Source organism: Varroa destructor, unplaced genomic scaffold (genome assembly GCF_002443255.2).
Source record: "Varroa destructor unplaced genomic scaffold, Vdes_3.0 BEIS01000001.1, whole genome shotgun sequence".
NCBI lineage: Eukaryota > Metazoa > Arthropoda > Arachnida > Mesostigmata > Varroidae > Varroa > Varroa destructor.
The window spans coordinates 52567374-52591383 of record NW_019211454.1 but is presented as its reverse complement, the minus strand read 5'-3'; the positions used below and the strand labels follow the sequence as shown (position 1 = coordinate 52591383).

At 39.4% G+C, this 24010-nt stretch overlaps 1 protein-coding gene and 1 long non-coding RNA gene across 9 annotated transcripts in view; one reads left to right on the top strand and one right to left on the bottom strand.

Annotated features, from left to right (window-relative positions):
• Positions 1-24010, top strand: part of LOC111254585 (DGAT1/2-independent enzyme synthesizing storage lipids-like) — a 44614-nt gene that overhangs the window by 2136 nt on the left and 18468 nt on the right. For 3 of the 8 annotated variants that reach the window (XM_086993137.1, XM_086993135.1, XM_086993106.1), the window contains exons 2-3: positions 8210-8492; positions 9964-10136. The exons of 3 other annotated variants lie outside the window; for them this stretch is intronic. The gene's annotated coding sequence lies outside the window, so the exon portion shown is untranslated. The remainder of the gene's footprint in view (positions 1-8209; positions 8493-9963; positions 10137-24010) is intronic. 2 more of the 8 variants (XM_086993158.1, XM_086993108.1) reach the window with 1 other exon arrangement.
• Positions 10130-17078, bottom strand: LOC147758801 (uncharacterized). Its single transcript, XR_015330364.1, has 4 exons — positions 16835-17078; positions 12276-12336; positions 11168-11228; positions 10130-10750 (listed from the first exon to the last, which is right to left on the bottom strand). It is a non-coding gene; the product is annotated as an uncharacterized LOC147758801 (long non-coding RNA).

Below are 24010 nucleotides of genomic sequence, written 5' to 3'. Positions count from 1 at the left end.
CGGTAATAGTTAAACGCTATTTTCCTCGCAGTCATAGAGGAGATACAAAACGTTTGTGTAAGACATAATCATAACAATGGATGCATCCGTATTTCAAAGTCCAACACGAGATACATTGATTCCTGGTATAACTTGATCCTGCTTTTTATCTTGTCGATTTATTCATTAGGGCGTTAAAGCGCAAAAGAGCTTTTTTTTTTTGAAGGCACCGCTTGTGCCAGGATCGTTAAGAATAGGCGGTAGGTCAAATGAAGGCACACGGTGAACTCGTTCTAGTGCGTCGGACATAATATTTAATTTTTGAAATTGGATCGAACGTCAATTGTAGAAGTTAGGTAGAATTTCTGAACGGCGGCTGATTAAAAAACTTAGTAAGTTTTGTAAGTAGAACAACATTTTGGGTTAAATCACATTTATTGTATTTATTCTCAGATCTCATATAATATAATAATCAGAGATGTTTATCAGATTTAACGTTAAAGTACGCATTATAATATTATAGTGGGTAGTCACAACGGAAACGCACTTCTATGACAAAGCATTGAAAGGTCATCGCGTTCGTATGATCGACAGCTGGATAACTATAGGTCTCTCTGACGATCGATGCCTCGCAGAAATTGGCTTTTCATGTGCCTTATGCCCCTAGTCACCTTTCTACGATTTGTGTCTTGATATTTTCGTGTATACGAAAAGTCTTGTTTCTTCGTTTGGAGGAATCTTGTAACCGCTAGCCAGTACATACTTTATATTTCAAATGTACCTGCGTGCACGGCATGAGGATTACCGTAGTTACATTAGAAAGGAATCATTAGTCTTTTTTTAAACTGGCATTGATCGCGTTCCCTTATGTTTAAGTGAATATATAATAAAACGACTTAAATAACAAAATGGATGTCTAAAAATTAACTGACACCTTCAAACCTGACATCATAGAAAAGAAATGCACGTATTCAGTATAGTATATTACATTCAGTATATCAAGGAACGTTGTATGTACTCTATTGGAGTCTTTAATGGCTATATAAACAAGCATAACTTAACATGCTGCCCATCGTTACATAACTTTAATTTGACAATAATTTCTGTGCTTTTCGGTCGCACGCAAATATTGTTACTAAAGCTACAAAATCACAACCGTAGACTGTCATCCAATCGCCGCAAAATTATCACGTATTTTTAAACGTCACTCTAATGTCCAACCCATTTCACGTCGAGGAAATGATTCACCGAAAAGTTCTATGGCAGACACGGAACTTCTCGTTGTAATTTTCAAATAACTTATCCAACTTTTTTTTTTTTAAATTTTACCACTATTGTACGATGGTGGAAACACTTGGCGAAACTCTTCCGGGACGACGAGGTGCGGATGATAGCAGTTTACTTCCATGATCATTTAAAAGTTACGTAAGGAAGATAAGCGATATACATTTCACTTTTCACTACCCACTATACCATATATGCGCGTACTGCTTCAGATGGAGAAGTGGCTTGATATAAGTCTCCGCTAACTAAGATATATACGGTGTAGAAAGTAGACATTATCTCGAGTAAATGCTTGTGATAGAAATGTTATGTTTCTTTTTCGCAACCATACAATTATTTTATACTCAGTTTAGCTGAAAAAACTTTGTAAGATCTTTACAATTTATAGAATTTATTATGAGTTTATGTAAGAAATCTTCTTGAATCTTGCTATTTACGGCTTGTGTGTGGCTAATGTATCTACAATACATTAGTAACATATAAGCTCATAAGGTTAACCAATAAAAATGGACGAGTGTCTTTCGAGTGAATTTTTCGTAATCGATGTTATCTGAATTGTATGTAGTGCACGATGTCTATGTTTCTTCCAGCACCTCGAAGAGATGCCTTGTTTCTCATTCGAAAAAAAGAAACCTTTGTACGAGGCCAATAGAAACGCGTGCTGTATATACACATAGCCTGCCCAGAAAACAAGACGGACAAAAGAGATATATCTGCCTATACTTGTTCTATTCATTCGCACTACAGCGGATAGTGCTTTTTGCCTTATTAGCGTCTTGCCCTATCACATAGGCAATCAGACTAGGCAACCTCTACATCCGCTTAACGCGTCCATCCTACTTTGGTTCTACAATGGCGCAAGCAAGCTGGGTCGTTTCCTACGTTCCATAACGTTTTAGCAAAAGCCTGGAAACGACTGTTGCGGCGTCTGCTGAAGGGCTAACTATTTCAGAAAGGCACGTTAATTGCAAACGAACTGAGATAAAGGACAGACCGTTTTTTTTTTTCAAAAACAGGCAATGCTGTTTTATTTGGCAAACCTCTCCTTAAAAATAAGTGTTGATTGTGGTCTAACACTACGTCTGTTTGCACGAAAAGGACGAAACGAAGGTCGATAGGACGCGACCGAGCGGACGCGGGTATGACAGCACTCAGGATTAGCTCGTTGATGGCGGAAAAATCGATTGAGTAACAATAAATAGCCGTGTTTGCACTCCAAGTATACGACATATGGCGCCGGACTGATTGGTAAAGAGCGTCAAGAAAGAGATATGAATATGAGAAATATCGGTTTCCAGCAATGTATGATTCCAGCAAGTAAGCTTCATAACAGCAAACCGCTCCGCACAAAATTGAATCAGTATTGTCGCAGAGGCTGTCCATCAACATACAAGAGAATGTTACTTTATTCGTACCTTAACTTACGATCATAGTTTTTCATCCTATTAGTTAGCGCTAGCCAGATCCACAGATCTTATCGATCAATATATGTAAATCAGTATTCGAGATTTTTGATCAATTGATTTATTTCTTTCGCTTGACTTCATCTAATAATCATCGCTAGCTTTAGCAGGTTCACCTTGACCTCACTGCATTAAAGCACGTGCAAAATTGACTACTCACAAAAGACTGTAGTTCTTGCACTTTACTTGTGTACGATAATAATAATTTCACCGAGTAACTTTTTCGCCAGGGAAACGTTTCGCGACCCAACATGTCGCCGGCTTCCTATTCAAAACAAGACTATCGCGTCTCAATATACCTATTTACGTCTAGCCATTTTACTTATTTACTCGTACTGGCTCAACCAATCCCATTCAAGAACGGTTGTAGATATAGTAACTGAGTACATTAGAGATATGGTTACCTGTTACAACGGTTCGTTTCCCTCTGCCTATTTGAGCTATGTTGGCCGCTATTTGGTGCATTTTCATTCCATCTGCAGCAGCGTCGGCTGGCAACATCGCTTGCTGCTACTGCTACTGCCGCCTCCACCATCACTGTTCTAGAAGTAGACCCCGAACCACTATACTTCTTGTCCCTTAGAGAGCGCCACCGCACCTACCATTGTCGCTACTATTTCGGGCTTCTGATCCCCGCTGGGAATGGAATAGCCTCCGGCTGTTTTCGCAGCGGGCGAGGCAGGAGTCGAGACTGACAGCAGTAGAACTTCCACACGAGAAAGTAACAAGCAGGCAAGGGACCTAGATACGGAAAAGAAGACAGTCAACGGACGATGTAGATGATGGGTCCCCGACTCGGACCTTCCTTTTTCTTTTACTCCTGCTGCTGTTGCCGAGTCGCTGTGGGCCTCTGCCTTTGTGTCCTGCTGGTAGGAACGACGGCGGACTTTTCGGAAAATAGGGAAGGGTAAGGCAAGCAGTTCGATGACGACACGGCTAAGCTGCCTCAGGCTCTTATTGGTAGCTTGGACCATCTTGTCGTCCCAGTCGGCGATAAAGAACAAACGACAATGACGAAGAATACGGTAAGCTACGACGAGTTTGGCAGGTTGATGTGATCAAGTCTAAAAAATTTCATGTGGTCGGCGGTTTTGCTTTGGGTAACGCCCGCATGCTATATTTTCCTACGTGTGGGACAAAAATTGCTGCATCTGCAACCACGACGCTCATTGTTTGCGTCGAAACGTCGTAATGAACAAGGGCATCTCTTGGTATCCATTGATACTTGTACAGTACTAAAACTTGAGCGAATCCATACGGCTAACTATGTAAGTATATAATTACTGATATTGCTCTTGAAACCGTGGCAAGGGCTTTTGCGCTGGTAAAAAGTACTTCTCAGAAGATCTCGTCTTGTTTAATGTGTTTTTTTGGCGTCAGAGTATATTTGATTTGAATGTTATATAAATAAATAGTCTTTCATATACCGCTTTACTAAATATCAGAAAGAACAATAGCTTGTCTTATTAGAACTGAATACGCACTACACAGAAAATGAAGGGAATCCTATGGCAAATAACGTCTAAGCGACCTACAAGTGTAGTTATGAGTAAGCAAGAAAAAACGATTTTTCAAGGTCTGATGTCTGTGATTGCCCTGAAAGATCTCGTTTGTTCATTAAAAAAAAAAGGTTTATACTAGGTCCTGTGACGAAGCTCTCCTATTCATGTTACTCCATGCGGATCCTCTCACTCTGACCGGTTTCCACCTACTAATACTGTAAAAAAGCATTAATGGCACTCCTTGAATAAAAGCGCTCTACAATAAAATAAGTTTTCTTCTTCTGGGAAATATATGGTGTTACATCTATATGTTATTGCACTTATTTTTGGTAATTTGTATGGTTGAGGTGACCAATTGAAGTACGATAACTTAAACCATGTACTCATGAATGCAGCATTCGAGTTTTTTTTCGAGAAGATCCCGTCAAGCACCGCGCAGTACAAATTGTCTAATAATGTAAGATAAAGCACTTGATAGCATACTTGCCGCGAAACGTGACCAGTTGCGCCTACACAGGCTCGTATCCCCATATCTACCATTCATAGCCTTAGGTATATTCTCTTCCACATTTTTCCGTCCCCATTTTATTCAACGCGAGCCATAAAACACTGATGCGGACATCGATCAATTCTTCATTTATGCTATGTAACGGCATATTACAATAGTGGCATAATATGTCATACAAACCTTGCATAAATCTACCAGGAAACAACGATCATGTCGCAAATTAAACACGTGGTATGACAGTGTTTTTGGCATGGCAAACCATGTGTTCACAGTTATTTCAAAAAAAAAAAATAGAGAAGGTTCTTGATACAGATAGGGGTAATCATTTCTGACGATAAGGAACACACCATACAAGAATTTTTTTCTACCAAACCGAATTCGGACAAATCAGAAGATCACAAAAAAGGACCCAAAAGTTATTTTATTTCAGTTTCAAAATTACAACAAATCTTTATTTATCTAAATATATGCTTCTATCTATTACATAATTAAGCTTATATGGATAAAGTATGTAGTAAAGATTATTTATGAAAGGCCCAAGCCCGGGCCTTGTCTAATGTGACTACGAGAGAAACAAATGGTCTGAATTGGTAACTTTTTCAAGCGCAGACCAATAGATTAACTTGAGGCAGGCTTGTTTTGGCTCGCTTCCGTTCTTAATAAATGTTGTATGCGTCTGTGAACAACACTCGATACGATGGCCTTGCGTCCAGTCAAAATCGAAAAAAACATCGGTCTAAGTTAACCCTATTTGTTAGATGTGCACAGCTGAAGTGAAACGTAGTTGATACTTAGGTAACCAGATTGGTTCCAGAAACGGCCTAATCCTACAACAGAAAATTCCTAGACTCCCAAATCTAAACGTATTCGGATATCGCGTTTAAACGCCGCCACGTAAAAGACGTCGTCATGTCATCGCTTGTTTTGTTCGTAGGGCGTTATTTTGGTCATGTGGTAGTGTAAAAAATACTTAGATAACGTTCTACTACTGTCACTTGTTGCCTTCTATTACTGCCTTGTAGATATATAACCTTGTTTACAGTTAGGCTTTATAGCCTTTATATACATAATTTTCAGATCGAAACCCAACCAATTCTTGTGTTGCGAAGCAAAATAACGTACGATCTAAATATGAATTAATTAAACGCATAATCTGAATATGTTCTTTGTTTCATCTAGCAATAACGAATGGAAACAAAAACAGAATCTTAATTCTGCATGTAGTAACAGTTCCTATATAAGTCGAACGGTGTTGATACATGTGACTCAATTGTATAAACGCATTGAAATTTTAATTTCAAAAGAGTTATTTCAGATGGTGCTATTACTTCAATTTGGGTCAGGTACTAAAATATTTCAAAATAGGGAACGATTAGAAAGTGAGCTGGTGGATATTCAGATAAAGCTTCTGAGCTAAGAGCTTCGCCGCTCCGTTCACCGTAAGTTGTTACGCAAGTTTCGCGTTCAGCCGCTGTGTGGAGAAAGATAAAATTATGGAAATTCATATTCAATGCAATTCAAAGTTTCAATATTATCAAACCTTCGGAACTTTCAAAATACTTTTGTTAGACGAATTTTTTTTTTAAACCACAGCTTTATCTGTTCTAAAGCTACATTTTCAAAGGCAAATTGAAAGTAAGTTACGTTATGTCGAAATCAGTATATTGAATTATATTACGTGATCACCGAACAAGTTGGGATGAGGTAAAACTGTATCAGCCACTGAATATGAAACCAGATACGGTCGAGGCCTAATTTCACGTAGACCTCGGAAGAAGTCTCAGAGTACAACTCAGATTCGTATATATGTCAAATTGAGCTGAGGCATCATATGTTTACACTCATGATGTCGCACTTCGACAGCTTTGGTGGCATAACAATGTTGTTGATATATACACCACCTCATATATGGTCATGATCATGGATTCAAACTTACTAATACAAGATTAATGATGGTCCATATAACCATCTCTAACCCACTTAACCCCACATTGTAAAGCTGTATAGGCCAACAGCATAGATGTCTTCAAATATTCTGAGGAGCAAAGTGGTGAGCCCATCTAGGCCACTTGATAAGAGAGCCTTCGACAAATCTACTAGCATCATTTTTCTCGTCTCGAACAATGGTTCCAGGCAAATTTTGGCTCATGTGGCCTTACTTCCCCCCCCCCCCCCTACATGACGATGACGTTGCTTTTTGTCTGCGCTTGGCCTTTCCTAGCCGGTTAAACGCGCACAAACAGTTTTTTCGAAATGTATTTTAATGAAATCCACACGTATTACATACGCTCGCTGAAGGTAGCGTTGATAGCTAAGCCGCTTGTCCTGCAAGATATATAGTATGGGCTGCTAATTTACACGGAGCAACTAGAAATTTACCGTTGCGCGATTTTTGCACTAATACCTATTTTGAATATCACCAGAGACAGGCAGGCTTTCAGTGATTTCTGCAATCACTAAGCGAAACTTTTAAGCTACAACCATAAATTTTTTTCGTGTTAAAAACTGCCATTTAATGAAACTGGTATCAGAAGCACGCAAATCGTTCCCAGCCGTCATCAGCACCTAGTCTAATTCACGTTCAAGGCTACACAAGCCATAGGAATTACGCTAACCGGCCTTAATGGAAGTTTTCGAGCCACACTACTTATTCGTTTAGTTTGGACGACGTTCCCTCCAGGCCCATGCTTCTCGATTGTTTTTCCTAGCGACTAACTCACCCTATCTAGGCTATTAGCACTTTAACAGAAGAACAAGGAGACAAATATATGCAGCCAGAGCATGTAGGCCAGTTGGTTATATATGTGCTAACTATACTCCCACTTACTTCAGCGCCATGCAGGACATATAAGGTTTAGATCACACCGTACCAAACGCCTTTGTGCACTACTTCTGTTTTTCGGATCTGTCAACTCCATGCGGTGGTGTTCTTACGACTAATTGACGGCATAACGATTTTGGCTGTACCTGAACAGCGTGAACCGTGGCCAGATGGCAATATTTGATTGTGTCAGAAATGGTTGTACACATAAGCAACAATGAAAGTATACGATGTAAACAGCGCCAAATTATGCTCAGGAACAAAGGGAAATATTTCAACTCATGCGTAAAAGTGGGCAGATATTTTGTATGTGAATTTTATCACGAGCGATTCCGAATTCGCATAATTCTATTTGAAATTCTGATCCTACCTAGTACATTACGGACGCTCGGATGGAGTAGTAGACCAAGGGGAACGCATCTTAGGTGCCTCTGGATTTCCAACAGTGGCCATGTAACGCACAAAAAAGACGAACAAAAGCAAGATCCAATGAATGTGGTCTAACAAATTCCAGAGAAACAACCTTAACGACGACAATCAAAATACTCTAAATCACTTTGTGACGGCTTAAGACTACTGCATTAAATTTTTGAATATAATCACGCCAATGTTGGATTGCTCTTTAAGAAGAAAAAGCGATTCTTTCTTTCAGCGCGTTCATGGCCTTTCGAATCGTTCCTTGGCACGCCTTGGTCCAGAATTAGGCCACTGTGCGGCTGAATACCAATGAGTGCATTGGGAGTAACAACTGAGAGAAAAACCCATCCTCAGCAAAGTGGAGTAATTTCCGTCTTTGCCGTATATCGCCCACATTCACGATGACCACACTTTTTCCGCCTTCGGGATGACCGCAAAGTGTATCCTGACAGATGGGCCTGGAAAAAAGCGTTTACTAGACTAGCATCCAAGACCTTCGCGAAGCGGCCGTTCTCATGGTGAGTGAATATCTGTAAAAGGTTTATCTTGATTTCACGTCATTGCTAGATCAAATGCTCTTCATCTCATTGTGTTCAGTATGTATGCTATAGTGGAAATTAGAAATTCAGTCGACTTAAACACAGTAGATAAATGTCAAGCTCAAAGGGGCCTGGCGTGACTTCTTGTAAAATGGAGGAAATCAGAGTTTAGTGAGTCTGACCCTAGGCACCATCAGCCGCTGGTGACGTATGTACATCACAGATCTCCGAAACTTTCAAAATCCAACAGCAAAAATACAGACGAATATTGTTCTGAACCAGCTGTGTCAATAATGTGTAAGATCCGAAAAGTCTCAGCAACGATGCCACTATATATACATCGATTTGAAACATACTACAAGTAGAGAGTGCAATGGAAATTGCGAGGGTCACACATAATTCGACCAAAAACATTTTTGGCGACAGCGCTACGAGGATCGGCTCAAAATGCTGATACTTCGCCTTTCTAACAAAAAACGATATCGAATTTGCCACTGTCGCTTGGTGGAAGTAACTTATCGCTAACGTAAATTTATTCGTTAGCGTAGCTTGCTTTAACTTCAACAAGAGGCAAACTGTCTAGATTAAAAAACTCACTGTGTTTACATTGAGTCTCAAAATGCTCTGGGACAATTTGCCATTTGTTTGTCATTTAATCAAAAGCTCAGTGCTCGTCTTTGTGCTCGAACAAAAGACCAAGGGTCCTATTTACCCTACGGTTCTCTGAATTTGAAAGCTTAATATACAGACACAAAGGAAATCAAAGCAGAGGCAGCCAAATACGCTATAGATTTTATCCGATACGTTTCCCTGCTGTTGTCGTTTGTTACGGAGGTATTCGTGTGAACGTACGCATCCGTTGAATCTATGCATATTCTCTCACATGCGGTGGTAATACACGGCTGTTGTCCAAACGAACCGATTACTAAAAGAGAGGTCTACGTCCATGAAAAATGAAACTTTTAAACTTGTTCTATTCGAACATATAGTACAGTTTAAGAAGTAGTTTAGCTTCGTATACTGGTCATAAGACGAGCTTATTGGGTCAGTAGAATTGTTCTCTATGCCACTGAGCCTTAGACGGCAACGTAATCGTTCCTTCCGGGCGCAAGTTACGTTTTCCAATAGTTATTCAACTAGCGGATCATTCACAGCAAGTGTTGATGCGACGTACCAATATGTTTGCAGTCTTACCCCAATGCTCGCTAGAAGTAAATGCCGGCGTTCGAAGCAGTTGCCTTGTGAAGAGAGCAAGTTTCCAATGCAGGCGCCAATATGCTCCAGCTTGGGCCGGTGCAGGGCGCTTTAGTACTTCAATTCAGAGTCAATTAATCTCCCAGAGCATAACGCATTTCCGCAAGCTTTAGTAGAAAGTGATTTGGCCAAGTACTCATTATAAAATACAGTATAACAATCTTTTACGGGTCTTTCGGTTTCGTTGACTTTGCAGTAAGCAGAACATGGCGTTTAGTTTCTGTGCCGTAACAAAGCGTAGTTCCGCGACACGTGGACATGCGGCATGCACGCCTTTGTCGGATTAAGCCAGATAGGCTTGACCGATAATTTATCCTGGATACATACAAGTTTAATAAAAATCCCGGCGTCAGGACTTACTAAAAAGAGGTACCTAATGAGCATGAACCGATTTGTGTTAGAGAATTTTGCAAGAGTTTTCATTATTATCTTTTATCCCTTTACGAAACTGAATAGCTACTGGATCTAATGTAGATAATATGCCACATAGACGTGCCTTCTGATGTAAACGTTTTTCTAATTTCTTGAAGATTTGTTTTACGAGTAGAATGATTGGCCACTGACAGTATAGATAAGTATTAAAATATTCTAAATATAATAATTTTTTTTAAAAAATAAAATACATTTCCTAGATCTTAGGTTATACCTATAATGATGTCGCTTACAGGGTGTTTGTTCACTGTGCTTTTTTCTGCCTTTCTTCATATAATAACCAGCAACAATGGAGGCGCTGTATTACGTACGTTGATAATATTGCACGATAATGGGAACTCATTGGACGAAGTAGGTGTACATAACAGAGTCTAGTATGAATACCTATTCTGATAGCGTAACCGATCGCAAAATACATCTTCCGAAGACTCTGCGTTGAAGCCGCACTACAAGGGATCAATACATCCCGGTCTACGAAATAGCCCATAGCCAGTTACCGTTTCTGGATTATTATTTCCGTACTTGATATAAACACCCATTTATTTCACTGCCTGCAAATATAACGGTGCAGTCGATGATCAGCGCATAATTATTTTATATATACATTATTTCTGCTGAATTTTCGTACAAGCCACAAACGTCACTCGGCTCAAAATGCGTCAACGGGTACTATGACCTATTCTAGTAGATGATGTCCTAGAGTAACTCAAGCATATTTTACAGCTTTCGAAATTAATTTAGTATTTATAGCACAATCGGTAGCGTGCGCTCTACTCGTATCAGCATTTTCTTATGACATTCTGGCGCTTGCCTCAAGCGGCCTCCACAACTTAATATATCATGCATTTACGCAGCGAAGATCGACATTATACGCTCTTTTATATACGCAAGATATCCATAAGCCTCAGCTCGACTAAGAGCCAAAATGAAGGATAACCTTTACTGGTATATGAATAAAAAAACCTTACCTCGCTCAAGAAGCTGACTACTTCCTCTCCGAGTGGTCTCCGAGGACTTGCTCAAGCCAGGCTTTCCGGATACCATTTTGCCAACAACATAATTACATCAATTTTGTTAATGCATGCTTAGTTCTGCCTGTTTATATCTCGCCTTTAATTAACTACTACGATACTGTCAGGGACTTTTCCTTCAGGAAACAGCTTGGTAACATTGGGAAAGGCTACGAAACACAGTTAAATCGACATGCTTTCGCCTATGAAACATCTAGCTAACATCCGCAAAAAAATGTGCCTAGAGTAACTGTAAAAGTAAGCCTATTGAGAACGTACTGGCCAAAGCCGAGGACAGCTTGAGGTATGATTCTTGTGAGTGCTGTTGTCAGAAAGCGTTGTCTAAAGCCCTAAGCTACTCTGGCAAGCACCTAAAGTAAATCCAGTGAGCGTGAGCCAGTGTTCTTAAATAGAATATACCTTGGAAACTAAACCTGCGCTTAAATTGAATCTATAAAAGCAGGCATAAAAATCGTACAATTAAGTTTGCAATTAGTGTTTTTTTATTCGTAGCAAGAATTCCCGCTAACTTAAGTGACTAGTACTAAGTTCGTACGTTAAGCCACTCGGACCAAATTGCACCCCTCACTTCGGTATTTAACACGTTTCAGCATCTAAAATATCGCTTTCTGGCTAGAGAACCGATACAAAATAGTCTCATCATAGTTATACTGCTACCGCTACGTATGACCCCTGTCGGAGGATATCTGATGGTTGACAAGGTCGGTTATTTTTAAGAGAAAATAAGACGGCCCATGTTGTATGATATGATTGGAAAAGTTCTACTAAGTACTATAGTTTAATTGTAACAGAAATATTGTACATTTTAATTGATGAAGCATTACAAGCGTGAGCTAGCGGTGATGTTTATCACTTTATTTGGTATTCTACCTTTCTTAGAATTCTAAGACCGAATCGTAAAATCATTATTTTTGCCAAAATTACCGGAGTGTTCCAAAGCACAATTGCATTATTTACAGCGCAGGCAATTAACTCGGCAATCGCTATCCGTAGCCTTTATTTCACCCAAGCAAGTTGTACACTGTACAACTTACTTATTACTTACTGTCAAAGAAAGAGTGGAAAGGCGGCCACCGACGCCGACTAACCCCATGTCCTGAAACGTACTGAAGCGAGAAAATGTTATCAAAATAGCCGAGATCGAAGTTAGGCTGGGCCTCGTATAGGGTTAGGACCCTCTATTGGGTCAAAGCCATCAAATGATTTGTTGTTTTTTTGCGGGATTTTTGTATAAGGTACGTGTCGGGTTTCCACTGCGATAATCAGAAGCGGTAGCACCGGGTACTGTAGCCACTTATGTGGAATATATAATGAAGCTTATTTATATAGAGAATTGGCTTGGTAAGTGCTATTCGTCGCTTATATGCACCTATTTAAGTCCTTAGCTAAAAGCATAACAACCTATAATTAGTAGCAGTAAGCGATAAAATAACTGCTCTTTATATACGATTGGATTCCGCAAACAAAAACGTAGCGTTCCAAAACAAAGGTAAATGGTATACGCTTTACTCGGCACATTTCTGCTGAAACAAAGGAGTGCGAAGCGATCGTTGAACTTGTAAAAAAAACTTATTTACCAACAATGAAAAACTCTCTATCTAAACAGTCTATTTGATCTTTTCACTGCCAGTTTCTGTTAAACTATCGTAAATCGGCTGGGAAATTGTCAGCGTCTGTACTACTCCCGAAGCAACCTTTGCATATTGATTATAATTAGGCAAAACGTATTTCGTACTAAGACTAAGTATGCAAACGTCCCCCTAACGGAGTGTTACTAAAGACCTTTACTGCTCTGTGTCTGACGATTGTTCGACCTAAAAGACGTTCCGCTTAACAAAGCATACAGATGTATATATAATTTCGAAATAATATTCGTCTTTGAGAAATGCATAATATACCTTGCAGACACGAAGGCAAAGATAAATGGATAATGCAACGAAACAATAATTGCGTAAAATTATATGTTCACTGAAACTAAAATTACACACTACATACAGACAGACGGTCTGGCATATTGGTACGTCGGAACCTGATTTGATCGTAATGAACAATTGGTTATTTCGTTCGCTGGAAATACGTGTACTGGCATATACGCAATAGCTTTAACTAAGCCAGCGACGACAAAGCAAAAGCTACACGTCAAAAACTACACGTCCAACGGACAGCGTGGGAAGTCCTGTTGATGATCACGCTCTTACCCCATTTTCACCTACAAAACACGCATTTCCAGAGCCACGCTTGTGGGACTGAACTAATGTTAATTACGAATTTGTCGCACTCGTGATTAAGAATCTCTTCCAGCGTAGTATTCGAGCGTCCTTTTGGCGGCAAGGCAGGCGTCGTTCAATCTGATAGGAGCCGGTTGGGTCTTAATGCAGCAGCGCAGGAATTTCATGGAACCAAGGCTATGTTAGTGTAATCGATATTATACGTAAGAAGGCGCATTTAGGGGATGACGTATCTTGCGTGCGGTGCTGACTAGAAAATCCTTTGAGACGCCATATATTACAGCCGTGTATACATACTTTAATCATCTGGAGCATGTGTATGAGGTTTTGAGGACTTCGGTCATGTGTTAAGGGGATAAGGCTCAGTTGTTTTACGTGTATATGCATGTTGGATATGCGCATTTTTCAAACATTGTTGATGTTTAAACTCAGCTTTATGGGACCGTATTTAGCTGACTAAATCAATTTCTAAAACACATTTGGTTCTTTATCATATAGTATTTAAATGCTCGTATCTAGAATTCCTATGGTTGTCGTATACCATAGTGTCACCTCAGCCATGTATAGAAGAACGCTTTCATTGAGTACAGTGAGTCATGCCTTTGGGGATGTTTGACTGTAATTTGCAACGCTACTTGTTTAAGCGAAGAACACTTATCGTGATTTCAGAAAACTATTCCTTTGCAGACAATCCACGAGAGCAGTATATATATATATATATATATATATACATTTTTAGCTCTATAAAACAGTTGCATTTTGTAGTCCGTAAGTTCTTCGAATTAGTGTTATTAGTAAATAATAAAATGCAAACATTACGCAAGAACATAACTATATTTTGAAACCCCTCACAGATAGCCGTATTATCCATTGAAAGGGTTTAGAAGCTCGTGTCCCATAAGCCACTGTATTTCGTACATTTCGTCTGCCTGTAAGCCTTCACTTTTTTATGCTTTCGTTGTTCTATCGTTCATTGGTAATTACGACTGACCAAGAAGACTGAACGTTATCGTACTGATCGAAGTTCGTTTACGTTGAAATTATGCCAGAGTGCTCCAGTTGATGCAGCGAGGGCTGCTCTATTGAGAATCCGGCCGAGCATTTTACGGGGAAAAATATGACGATCTTTAAGTAGGGTGCGGCAGGACACGATGGAGTGAAAGCATAGCTTGAAACCGATTCACATTACGGTACAAACTTCGTAATACATATTTCGCCGTGCTACACTTGTATCACGCATTTCAAGGCTTCCTGATTCATCTAACCAGGCTGGTCCGCGTCCTGCCAATAGCATACATTGCACGGCAGGTCCAAAGAAAGGGACACTTATCGCACGAATCAAATATTTTTTCGGTACCATGGAAACATTCTTTCTTCAGTTACACATACATCTGCTATACCAGGCCTCCGTCGCGTCGGCACGGACAATTGCAACCGTGTGAAATAAGAAAAACTATATCAGGCCAATGACGTCAACAGGAAAAAAGGGACAGCTATTTGAATGAGATTTTCTGCCTTTGATGCTACAGCTTTCATTCATTTCAGAACTCTTGTTAGAGATTTTTTGTTTCCAAACATTCTCTAAATAGTTATGGCCAATGGGAGAGAATCCAACGGATAGGTTTTGCTTACACTGAACCTGGTCAGACTGTCGGTATTCAGGTGGACGACGAAAACGCTCTTTCTTCTCCGTGGTATTTTTAGCTATCGCATTTTATAAGAGAACTTAGGATCGGCAATGTTCAGCATAACTACGTAATCATTAGCGTATTGCAGTTAGTTGTATGTATTTAACCGTTGTGCAAGAGTGTCATATAAGTTTCAATCGAAGAAAATAGGACGATTACGGTATCACCCGTTAGGGCAAATACGCTAGAGCATAAGAACGGGATCTGGCAAGTTGAACGGGAAGTGGTGTATAGAACGCTAAATTTTTGACAGACCCTCACGCAACCACGCAACACAATCTGGCAGAGTGACAGGTTGCTCCTATATCCATTAGGAGGTGAACACGCTAAGAATCGCCGGGTAAACACCCACATGTAGAATGCTCATTGATAACCTGGCTGGCTATATGCAAAATGTTCTGGTACTAACATTTCTTCTTCTATCATTCCGTCACAGTGTAAACGATAACCAACCGATCAAAGTAGCCGATGTGGGCTATTCACTAGAGTTCCGCCTTGCGTCCCTACTTGTTCATTTTGGGAGCAAGCTATCAGCTTATTGTATGTGCGTCGTCGTCCTTGTGACTATTTTTGTTTGGCCATCGAAGCACTCCAGCCTAGCAGAAGGTCCACTAGGCGACTCGGGAATATAAATGTTTTCTACCAGCCTCGTAGCTATTTCGAGCTTGCACGGCGTGTGGTACATCGTTGTATTATGGCTACTAGTTACCATTGACGAGAGCCGCGAACGCCGCTGAACAGTCACAGCGAGCCAAGAGCATATAGTATATGAATAGATGCAATGCTTAAAGTCTGCGGAAATCGTGTGGAGCGTACAAAGCTTTTATGGTCAAGCTGTTGCTCGCAGTCTCGACATATTATTATGAAATATTGAAAGACGCGAGACGAAAGAGTGTGCGAGTCACGTGCTTGGAGGTAGATAGAAAGTTGCCGTAAATTTTATTTCGGTCTTTGTATCAAACCGTGTACGTTACATTACATTGTTCGAATATTGTATGGACAACAGAACGTTTAAGGTGGAACAACGAAAAAAGAATGAAAACACGAATGTCAATAAAAAAAACAAAAGATTATCTCGGTGTAAACGACATGACCAGCTTCAAGGCGTAATTGGTCTTCCCTCGACGCATAACGAGCTGCCCGGACAGTCGTAGTTGTTTATGTGCTTCGTGCATTTAGGGATCAGAAGTTGTCTTGGATGCCTTTATGAATGCGCTTTTCAAAAGTGCTACTGTCAACAGAAACCAGAAAATATTCGGGAAAAAAATGCTTATAATTTAAAGATCTGTGTAAAATCTGTGTAGAAATGGAAAATAATCAATACTTCTTTTTGTATTTCGGCGTCTAGGTGAATAGGGTCTTAAGAGTCGTTGGTGTCAAAAAGCTTTTTTCTCTAGTAAGTCGCATTCAATAGGATCTGCCACATGTTGCCTTATTTTATGAGCCTGCAGGTTAAATTCCAAATCTACATCGACCTGAGTATCTTTAGTGTCATACGCAAAGTGTTGTTTACTAGCACTACCGACCCTAAATACTACTACAGACCTTCAGCAGGTCGCGCACTTCGTACGATCTACTTTTTGAGTTCACGCATGCGCTCTCGTGGTCAGCTGTTTTATTTATATAGTTTCGATTGTGAAACAGTTAATTACACACTATGTACTTATACATATAATGGCACAACTCACCGTAGTTACAGCAGCCGAACCTGACATTGCTGTGCAAGCTTTTGGAAGCAAACGCTCTTCGTTAAACATGCTCATCGACTCGATCGGCCGTGGGGACAAACAACGTACGCTGCCGAAAAACTTTTATACGTCAACGCGTGAAGTTAGCCTGCGTCAGGGGGCAAGAACATAGTTATCCCACGAAGGCCAGACAATAGTTTTAGCAGCAGCAGCAGCAGCAGCAGCAGAAGCCGCTGTAGCAGTAAGTGTGAGTCCGGCGAGTGTGTCGACGTGCCTAGAATTCGGTGTGAGGCTGAAGACATTCTTCGTGAAATGCGTAGAAAGAGAGAGAGATGGATGAAGGGAAAAAGGAAGGAAGAAGGGGGAGTGTATATACATTACGGCTAGCTAGGTGCGCGACAGAACAGATGTACGACCATAAACACAGTACATATGTGCGCGGGGGCCTGTCAACGAGTTAAGTAGATGGTGAACAACGGAGAACGCTGGAAAGGTAGTCATTATGAAAATGATAAGGTAAAAGCATATTTTTTGCGAGCAGGTCAGGACGAAATTGAACATATGCTTATCTAGAAAGAAGCCAAAGGAAGCTTGATTTGTCAAACTCTGATATTATATTTTAGTAATCTAAATACATCTCTGATGTGACCATACCTAATCCGAACCATAAATAAGTTTATATTGAATGTCAGTATTTTCCTATCAAGATTTTGCCGTACTGTGATTGTTGTCTGAAAATTTTCACGAAACAACAATCAGAGAATTACATCACGCAGTCGTCGATGTAGACCCATTCGTAGTTTCTTTATAAACAACTTGTAGATAATCCCGCGGCTGTAAATTCTGTGCGTAATATTAGTTAATCTAGGTTACAGATAAGATATTATTTTAAGTCTGTGTCCTCAATATACCCTTTAGTATAGTAAAGGTAGCGAAAACCAATATCAAAGCTTCGGGTGTTGAGCTTCGAGATGCTTCGGACCGCTAATGATAAGGAACAGCTATCAAACCGTTGGATCACTAAGGAAGCAGCTGGCGGTCTCTCAACGACAGATTAAACATTACTTTTGCATAGAAAGCTGCTTTTTTTTTTTATACAGAACATCATATTTTAAGACGCACAAGTATATCTGGCTGTCGTCATCTGTCGACGGAATCCGTAAGAATTTCCTTATCAGACACCAAAAATACGCGTCGGCTTTGCTCCCAGTAACCACTATTCTGATTCATCTGATTAGTAACTGTTACGCTTAACCAAGCAGAAAACGTGGCTGGGGTACAGATTAACTATAGTTTGTTTAATCGTGATTGTTCTCCAGTTCACCTTTCATAGCCGTTCTGTGGTTTCTGCCATATCCACCCATTGGAACATTCTAGCAATTTGAACGTTGTAAGATTTCGAAATTATGCTTGTTTTGTACAGCATTCGCTAAACAGTGAATGTCTGTTTGGTTGAGATACTTCAATTGTTATTTTGTTATTATTACTGTTAAAACTAGATTGAAGTCTACAACTGCTACAAAACTTATGTTATTATGATGTGAAGTGTAAAGGAAAAAAGTATTATAATCGATAGGCGACATGCGAGCGAAAAATCGACAAACATCACGTTTTGTCTGTCATATCACGGCAGGTAGTCGGTATAATTTTTTTTTTTTTGAAATCAACTTGTTGTAACGAAATTTGTTTAACTTAAGGCGACGGTGTCTAGTAATCTGTGTACGGTATCTTTTGGTTATAGTTTCGTTGTCTTTTACGATAATAACACTTCTTAAATATGATTTCTCAGTCGTTAGGTTCTCAGAGCTTGCTTGTCTTCGAGTTCGTCTCAAAGTTTTCGTAAAGAGTAACGCTGGAAATCCTGCCAGTGAGTCATACGTACCGTGTTGAAACGAGGTCCTCGCATAGATCCAATAATAGACCAGAGCCCGTTTCGACAATATCGATCAGTTCCAATATTAGGTTTCAGCGTTCTCTCGCGTTCAGCGTCAAGTTTGTGGTATGCCCACAATGAGGTTGAGGTAAACGTCCTATAAAGGCAACTTTAAACAACATAGGTCTTTTCATATCAATTCTTTCACGTAAAGGTAACTCTTCACAGGAGAAATATAACATCAAATGTAGTAAGAGCTTAATTTTTTCTGTCTGAATTTTCTTCTGAAATTCTAGTCTGATCAAATTATTCGTTCTGATATGGACCGTCACGTAGATTAATGACCTGAGAATTGATTGCCTTAAGTAGGCCTTCGCTAAGGTCACGTCAGAAATATAGTCAAAGCACGGAGACGTCGAGCTCCCCATTTCGCTGGCCGTTGCCCCCTCATGTGCATTTCTTTTGTGCTGCCGATAAAGCTGGTTTCAATATAAACAGGCTTGTCATTCTATTCATGCTGGATTGGTTGTAAAACGCAGTGCTAAGGAGAAAAAGTACTAAGGAAGTCGCTCAATGGACTGTCTGGAAGGACCGTCAAGGGGTGATTGCGACGCGATTGCACAGACCGGAAACATTATTTCTTTTGAACGCTTTCCAGCAATCAGTTTGCAGGCGTCGGAAGAAGGACGGCCAGCGATTACGGCAGCGGAGAAAATGAATTAAAGGAAAAATTTAAGAATTAAGAAGAAAAATACCCGAACTTAATGAGGCGACGACCAGTGAGTTGAAGTGACAGGCAGAAAAATCCAGACCAGCGAAAAATTTTCAAGAATCAAAAATTATCGAACAATTAGTTCTGTACAGCCATCGATGCGTCGTTTTAAATCGCCCGTATTTACCTTGCCAGGTCCAGTAGTATACTGAAGTCGTTTTTTTTTTAGAAGAGGCAATATCGTTTGGTAAGTAAATTCCAAAAGCCACTTAGCAGTTTTATTCTTAGAGGCAACCGAAATTCAAAATGGCTTTTTAAAAATATGCACAGGTATTCGCGGTGGTGCTCTTGTGGTACTAATGGAAATCGTTTGCGTGTATGTGTAATGAATTCCGCGGGTAAAAAGTCTGTCTGTTTGAGACATGTTTGTAATGATTGTATAGAAAAAAAAGGCTGATGTAGCAAAGCAAAGCGCCATGATTACAGTAAACGTTAATGTAAGGCATTACAGTGGTTCATCATGTCGTGAAGGAAACACGTTAAGTCGTTGCGGCTTATCGACATCCGCGAAACGATAGGTCTTTGTATACAGTTCGTTCGTAAAAAACAGTGTTAAAAACCGCTCGGAATGATCTTCAGGTAAACAGTTTCGTTCGAAGGAAACAGAAAAACATCTTTTTTTTTTTCCAAATAGAACACAGTATTGAACCTGTTTTTTCTAATGAAATTCTAAAAATGCTCGAAGTTAGTTGCTAGCACAATGCAAAAACCAAGCATAATCGGACGTTATAACTATGTGCATACTAGGGACCATCTGCACATGCGCATATATAAAGTAACGACCAAAAATTCATTATTTACAGTTTAGAAATAATAAGGACAACACACGATACAAATGATTGCTACGTTCTTCTCTAGATTATTATAGCTTATTATTTCAGATACGTTGGATTTCCATTTCCAATGCGACATTGTACGCTTCACGGAAGATGTGCGAACAGAGAGAAATTGTCAAGAAAGAATGTATTGCCTGGAGCAAGTATATATTTGCTAGTAGCGTTGCTTGACAGGCAAAGCTGGAAGTGGTAACCTTAGAATTACGCCAAAGACATTATGCTGACGACAGGGTGATGACTCCTCTACTTGTTTGTGACGATGCGCTATATTGTTTTACAACTAATTGTCTGTCTTCCTCTGCACTTCCCCTGAGGTCTCTGGTTAAATTATATAACAGTGAATGATGTGATAACATCTAGGGAAAGACGAGAACGCAGTAGACGTTTTCCTCACAGATAGTTGCATTCTTTTAAAAAATACTCTAGAATCACGCGAATATTAGTACTCTGTATAAATATAGTAAACGACACAATATGTCAATACTCTGTAAGGAACTGCGTTTTTTGTAAGTAACACTTTATAGAGCGTTTTGATAATTATATAATAGAATTTTACGTTGCCCGTAAATTAGTAAACAAGGAAGGAGGAATCAATGACGCGTGGTGAACGGCAAAGTATCTATTAATATTTTCCTATTACAGAAGTTTGGTATAAAAGCTTGGGCAAGGCACCTGTCACTGCCTGTTTACTAGATATTACCATATGGAGCAACGATGTAGAGGAATCGTTCGTAGAGAAATTGAGTGTCACTCATAGGTTCAACCCACCTTGACAACCAACAATATGTAACCTGCCTTAGATTCCTTCGCAGAAATATCTACCTGGCATGCCTTTTAAAACAAACTTCCTGAAGTACGGAGCATCGCTATAACTAAAGTAAAAAAATAGGGAAAATACGTTGATGAGATTCTTTCTGAGGCATTCAGGAGAGTTGTAATCTGAATGAAAGTATTCTATGTTTTGCGGCGTTTGGAATTTTAAGATTTAGGTCTGATAGGAGCCACGCACATTATCCTTTCCTACTAACATATTCTCTAAGTAACATACACGCGTATATATATGTATATATATATAAACTAACTAGTATGAGCATTACCCTAGGGTGATTATGAAACCGTTTCTTTGTCAGCACAATTCTCTTGAACACATGAAGATATTATAGGCTAACAGGCCGACATTGCCAGGTTGTTAAAGTGCAAAATATTTTGGGTTAACCTTGAAGGATCCCGAGGTAATTTTACCCCGTCGGTTCATTCATTTTAAGGACAAGCACTTTTCCATATTTATTCTCTAATTTTGATATTTTGCAAGTTCATTGATATTCTTCGATAGTTCCAACCTGTGTTTGATATAATTATCTCTTCGGCTAGATTAAATAGATCTTTTCATGCCCCAAATTACTATACTGCGGTTATTTCTGCTAATTAATTCTTAAATCGTTTGTAAATTTCGTATCGAGCGTATTTAAAGTTTATTTTTTGAACATTCTTACATCTTATGGAAAAAATCCATTGCTGTTTAAGATATACACTTGTTGTTTTATTTTGGGGATTGATTGAGACTACCTAACGTTGCAGGAATAAGAGGTGTACGATGAGATATTGGCAGGTACCCTTCAACCAGAGAACACGGGGCTAAAGAGATAATAACTTATTTCTATAAGTGTGTGACTTTTGTTTGCTTTGAATTAAATTGTTCAATTTTTTAACATTAATTTTCAATACAATGAAATTATTTTAGTTATAAAAACATCGAGTGAGATTAGTTTTTGACCTTGTTTCATAAATAACGTCGAAAATTCTGTTCAAATCTGGACGACGATAATAATTAGGCAAATCTTGGGGTTTTCGAGATAAATTCAAGACAAAACACTCAGTAATTTTACTGTCTACACAAATATAGAACTAAGTTTTACATACATAAATAACATCGGTTATATTACTATTAATAGGACATTCTAGAACAGTTGTAACACTTATATTAACTGAGTGTTTCAACTTGTTCATTTGTTAATACTACCGGTCAATTTCAGCGTTTGTAAAAGCTAACGCATCGAAGTCTGCGTTATCGAAAACCATCATTTAGTTATAAAAAGTCGAGAAGTAATAATAAGTATCGAAAGAAAAGTCAAAAATAAGCATCAATAGATTTAACCGGGTCTAATGGTAAATGCCAACACCGTAACTGCTATGCCCCGATTACTGAAGGCATTGCAAGAAATGCTCGAAATTTTCGAGTATTTATTTCGAAATATATGTAAATATTCGTTTTCAAATATTATCACTTTATGGATATTAAACAAACTTATGAGAAAACACTCTTAAGGAAGGAAGAGATTAGTTTTTGCGTCGTGACGGTCCAATGTATTCTTTAAACACCCGTTGTCGTGATAAACCGTTGTTCCCTTGAACTTTAATGAGCCCTTTCTTTTAGGTTACCTCTTGTATAGCGTTATTATAGCGCGCATCTGCTACAAATGACCCTTAGCTGTGCTTTGGACCGCCACCAAGATCACTAGTAATATAATATTCGGATAAATGCTAGTTGCGTCTTGTCCTTGCAAGCTGTAAGCGGCTCTCTTGCGCAAAGCACCTTGTGTCAGGCATGCCTAACCTTCAAAGTCATTGTACTCTAGGAAAAAAAGTCCTTTGATCTTCATAAGATGATTATTATCATTGAGCAGAACAGTGGTATGACTTTCTGCAAGGCTGTTCTATTGATATAAGCAAGCGTTATGTTATGCGGTTATGGGCGTTGTTTTGCTACTCAATTAGATAACAATTTTTCTACCTATAGTACCCTACTACAAATTCGACCTATAATAATAAAATAGTAATACCATTATGTATAATTATTTAGAACTGCATGTTCCCTCTGCTACTTCGAGCTGTTTGTAAACTATACAATAGCAGATTAGTTCTGGGGCTACTTGAATGCGGCTGAGGTTCTTCCTCACACCCCTTTCTGTCTTTTATTCCCGCCATGGCGAAATGGCAACGTGCTTACTTACAAAAAGGACGAAGGTCCAGGCTCGAAACTGAGGGTAGATCCCCTAGCAGAAATCTGAACAGCAACGGGAATGGCGATGAACATAGTCAAAATGTATTCTCCGGCTCGATCCTTTCAAAGTTCTCGTATCGGACCCCTTTCTTTAATAGATCGTTGAAGCAATGGTAAACAGCACTGCACAAAAGAGATAGTTGAAGGTCAGCTACGGCAGAAGTTACACTTCCGTGATCTATTTAATGCGAATTATTATCTCTGCCATCGGGTGCAATGTTCTATTTACTCTGATCTTGTAAAGTTATCACGTCACTGTTGAATCCAAATGCGTCAGCTTGGAAAGTAAGCGTTGCCGATTAGTACTGCCGCATATTTTTTTGCTTAACGAAAATTATTGTTTGCATCAAGGTGTGTTGCCTATCCCCGTGGAATGAAAGCAACATTTCTGCATTGTTGGCATGGTATTTGCCGTTGATTTCTCATACTGGAAATTATGTTAAACCTTATTATTAACGCCCTTACGAAGGCCGCAGTATGAATGCCAGTTAGTACTGCATCCTTAAAAGAGCCTTTGCTAAAGGCAACAGCTCTATTTGCAACAGGAAATCCTTGTTGAGTTTGATTTATTTTGCATGGAATTGGCGTTGATATGGTATCATAAAGGGGTTGATATTAAGACCACTGGCCGGTT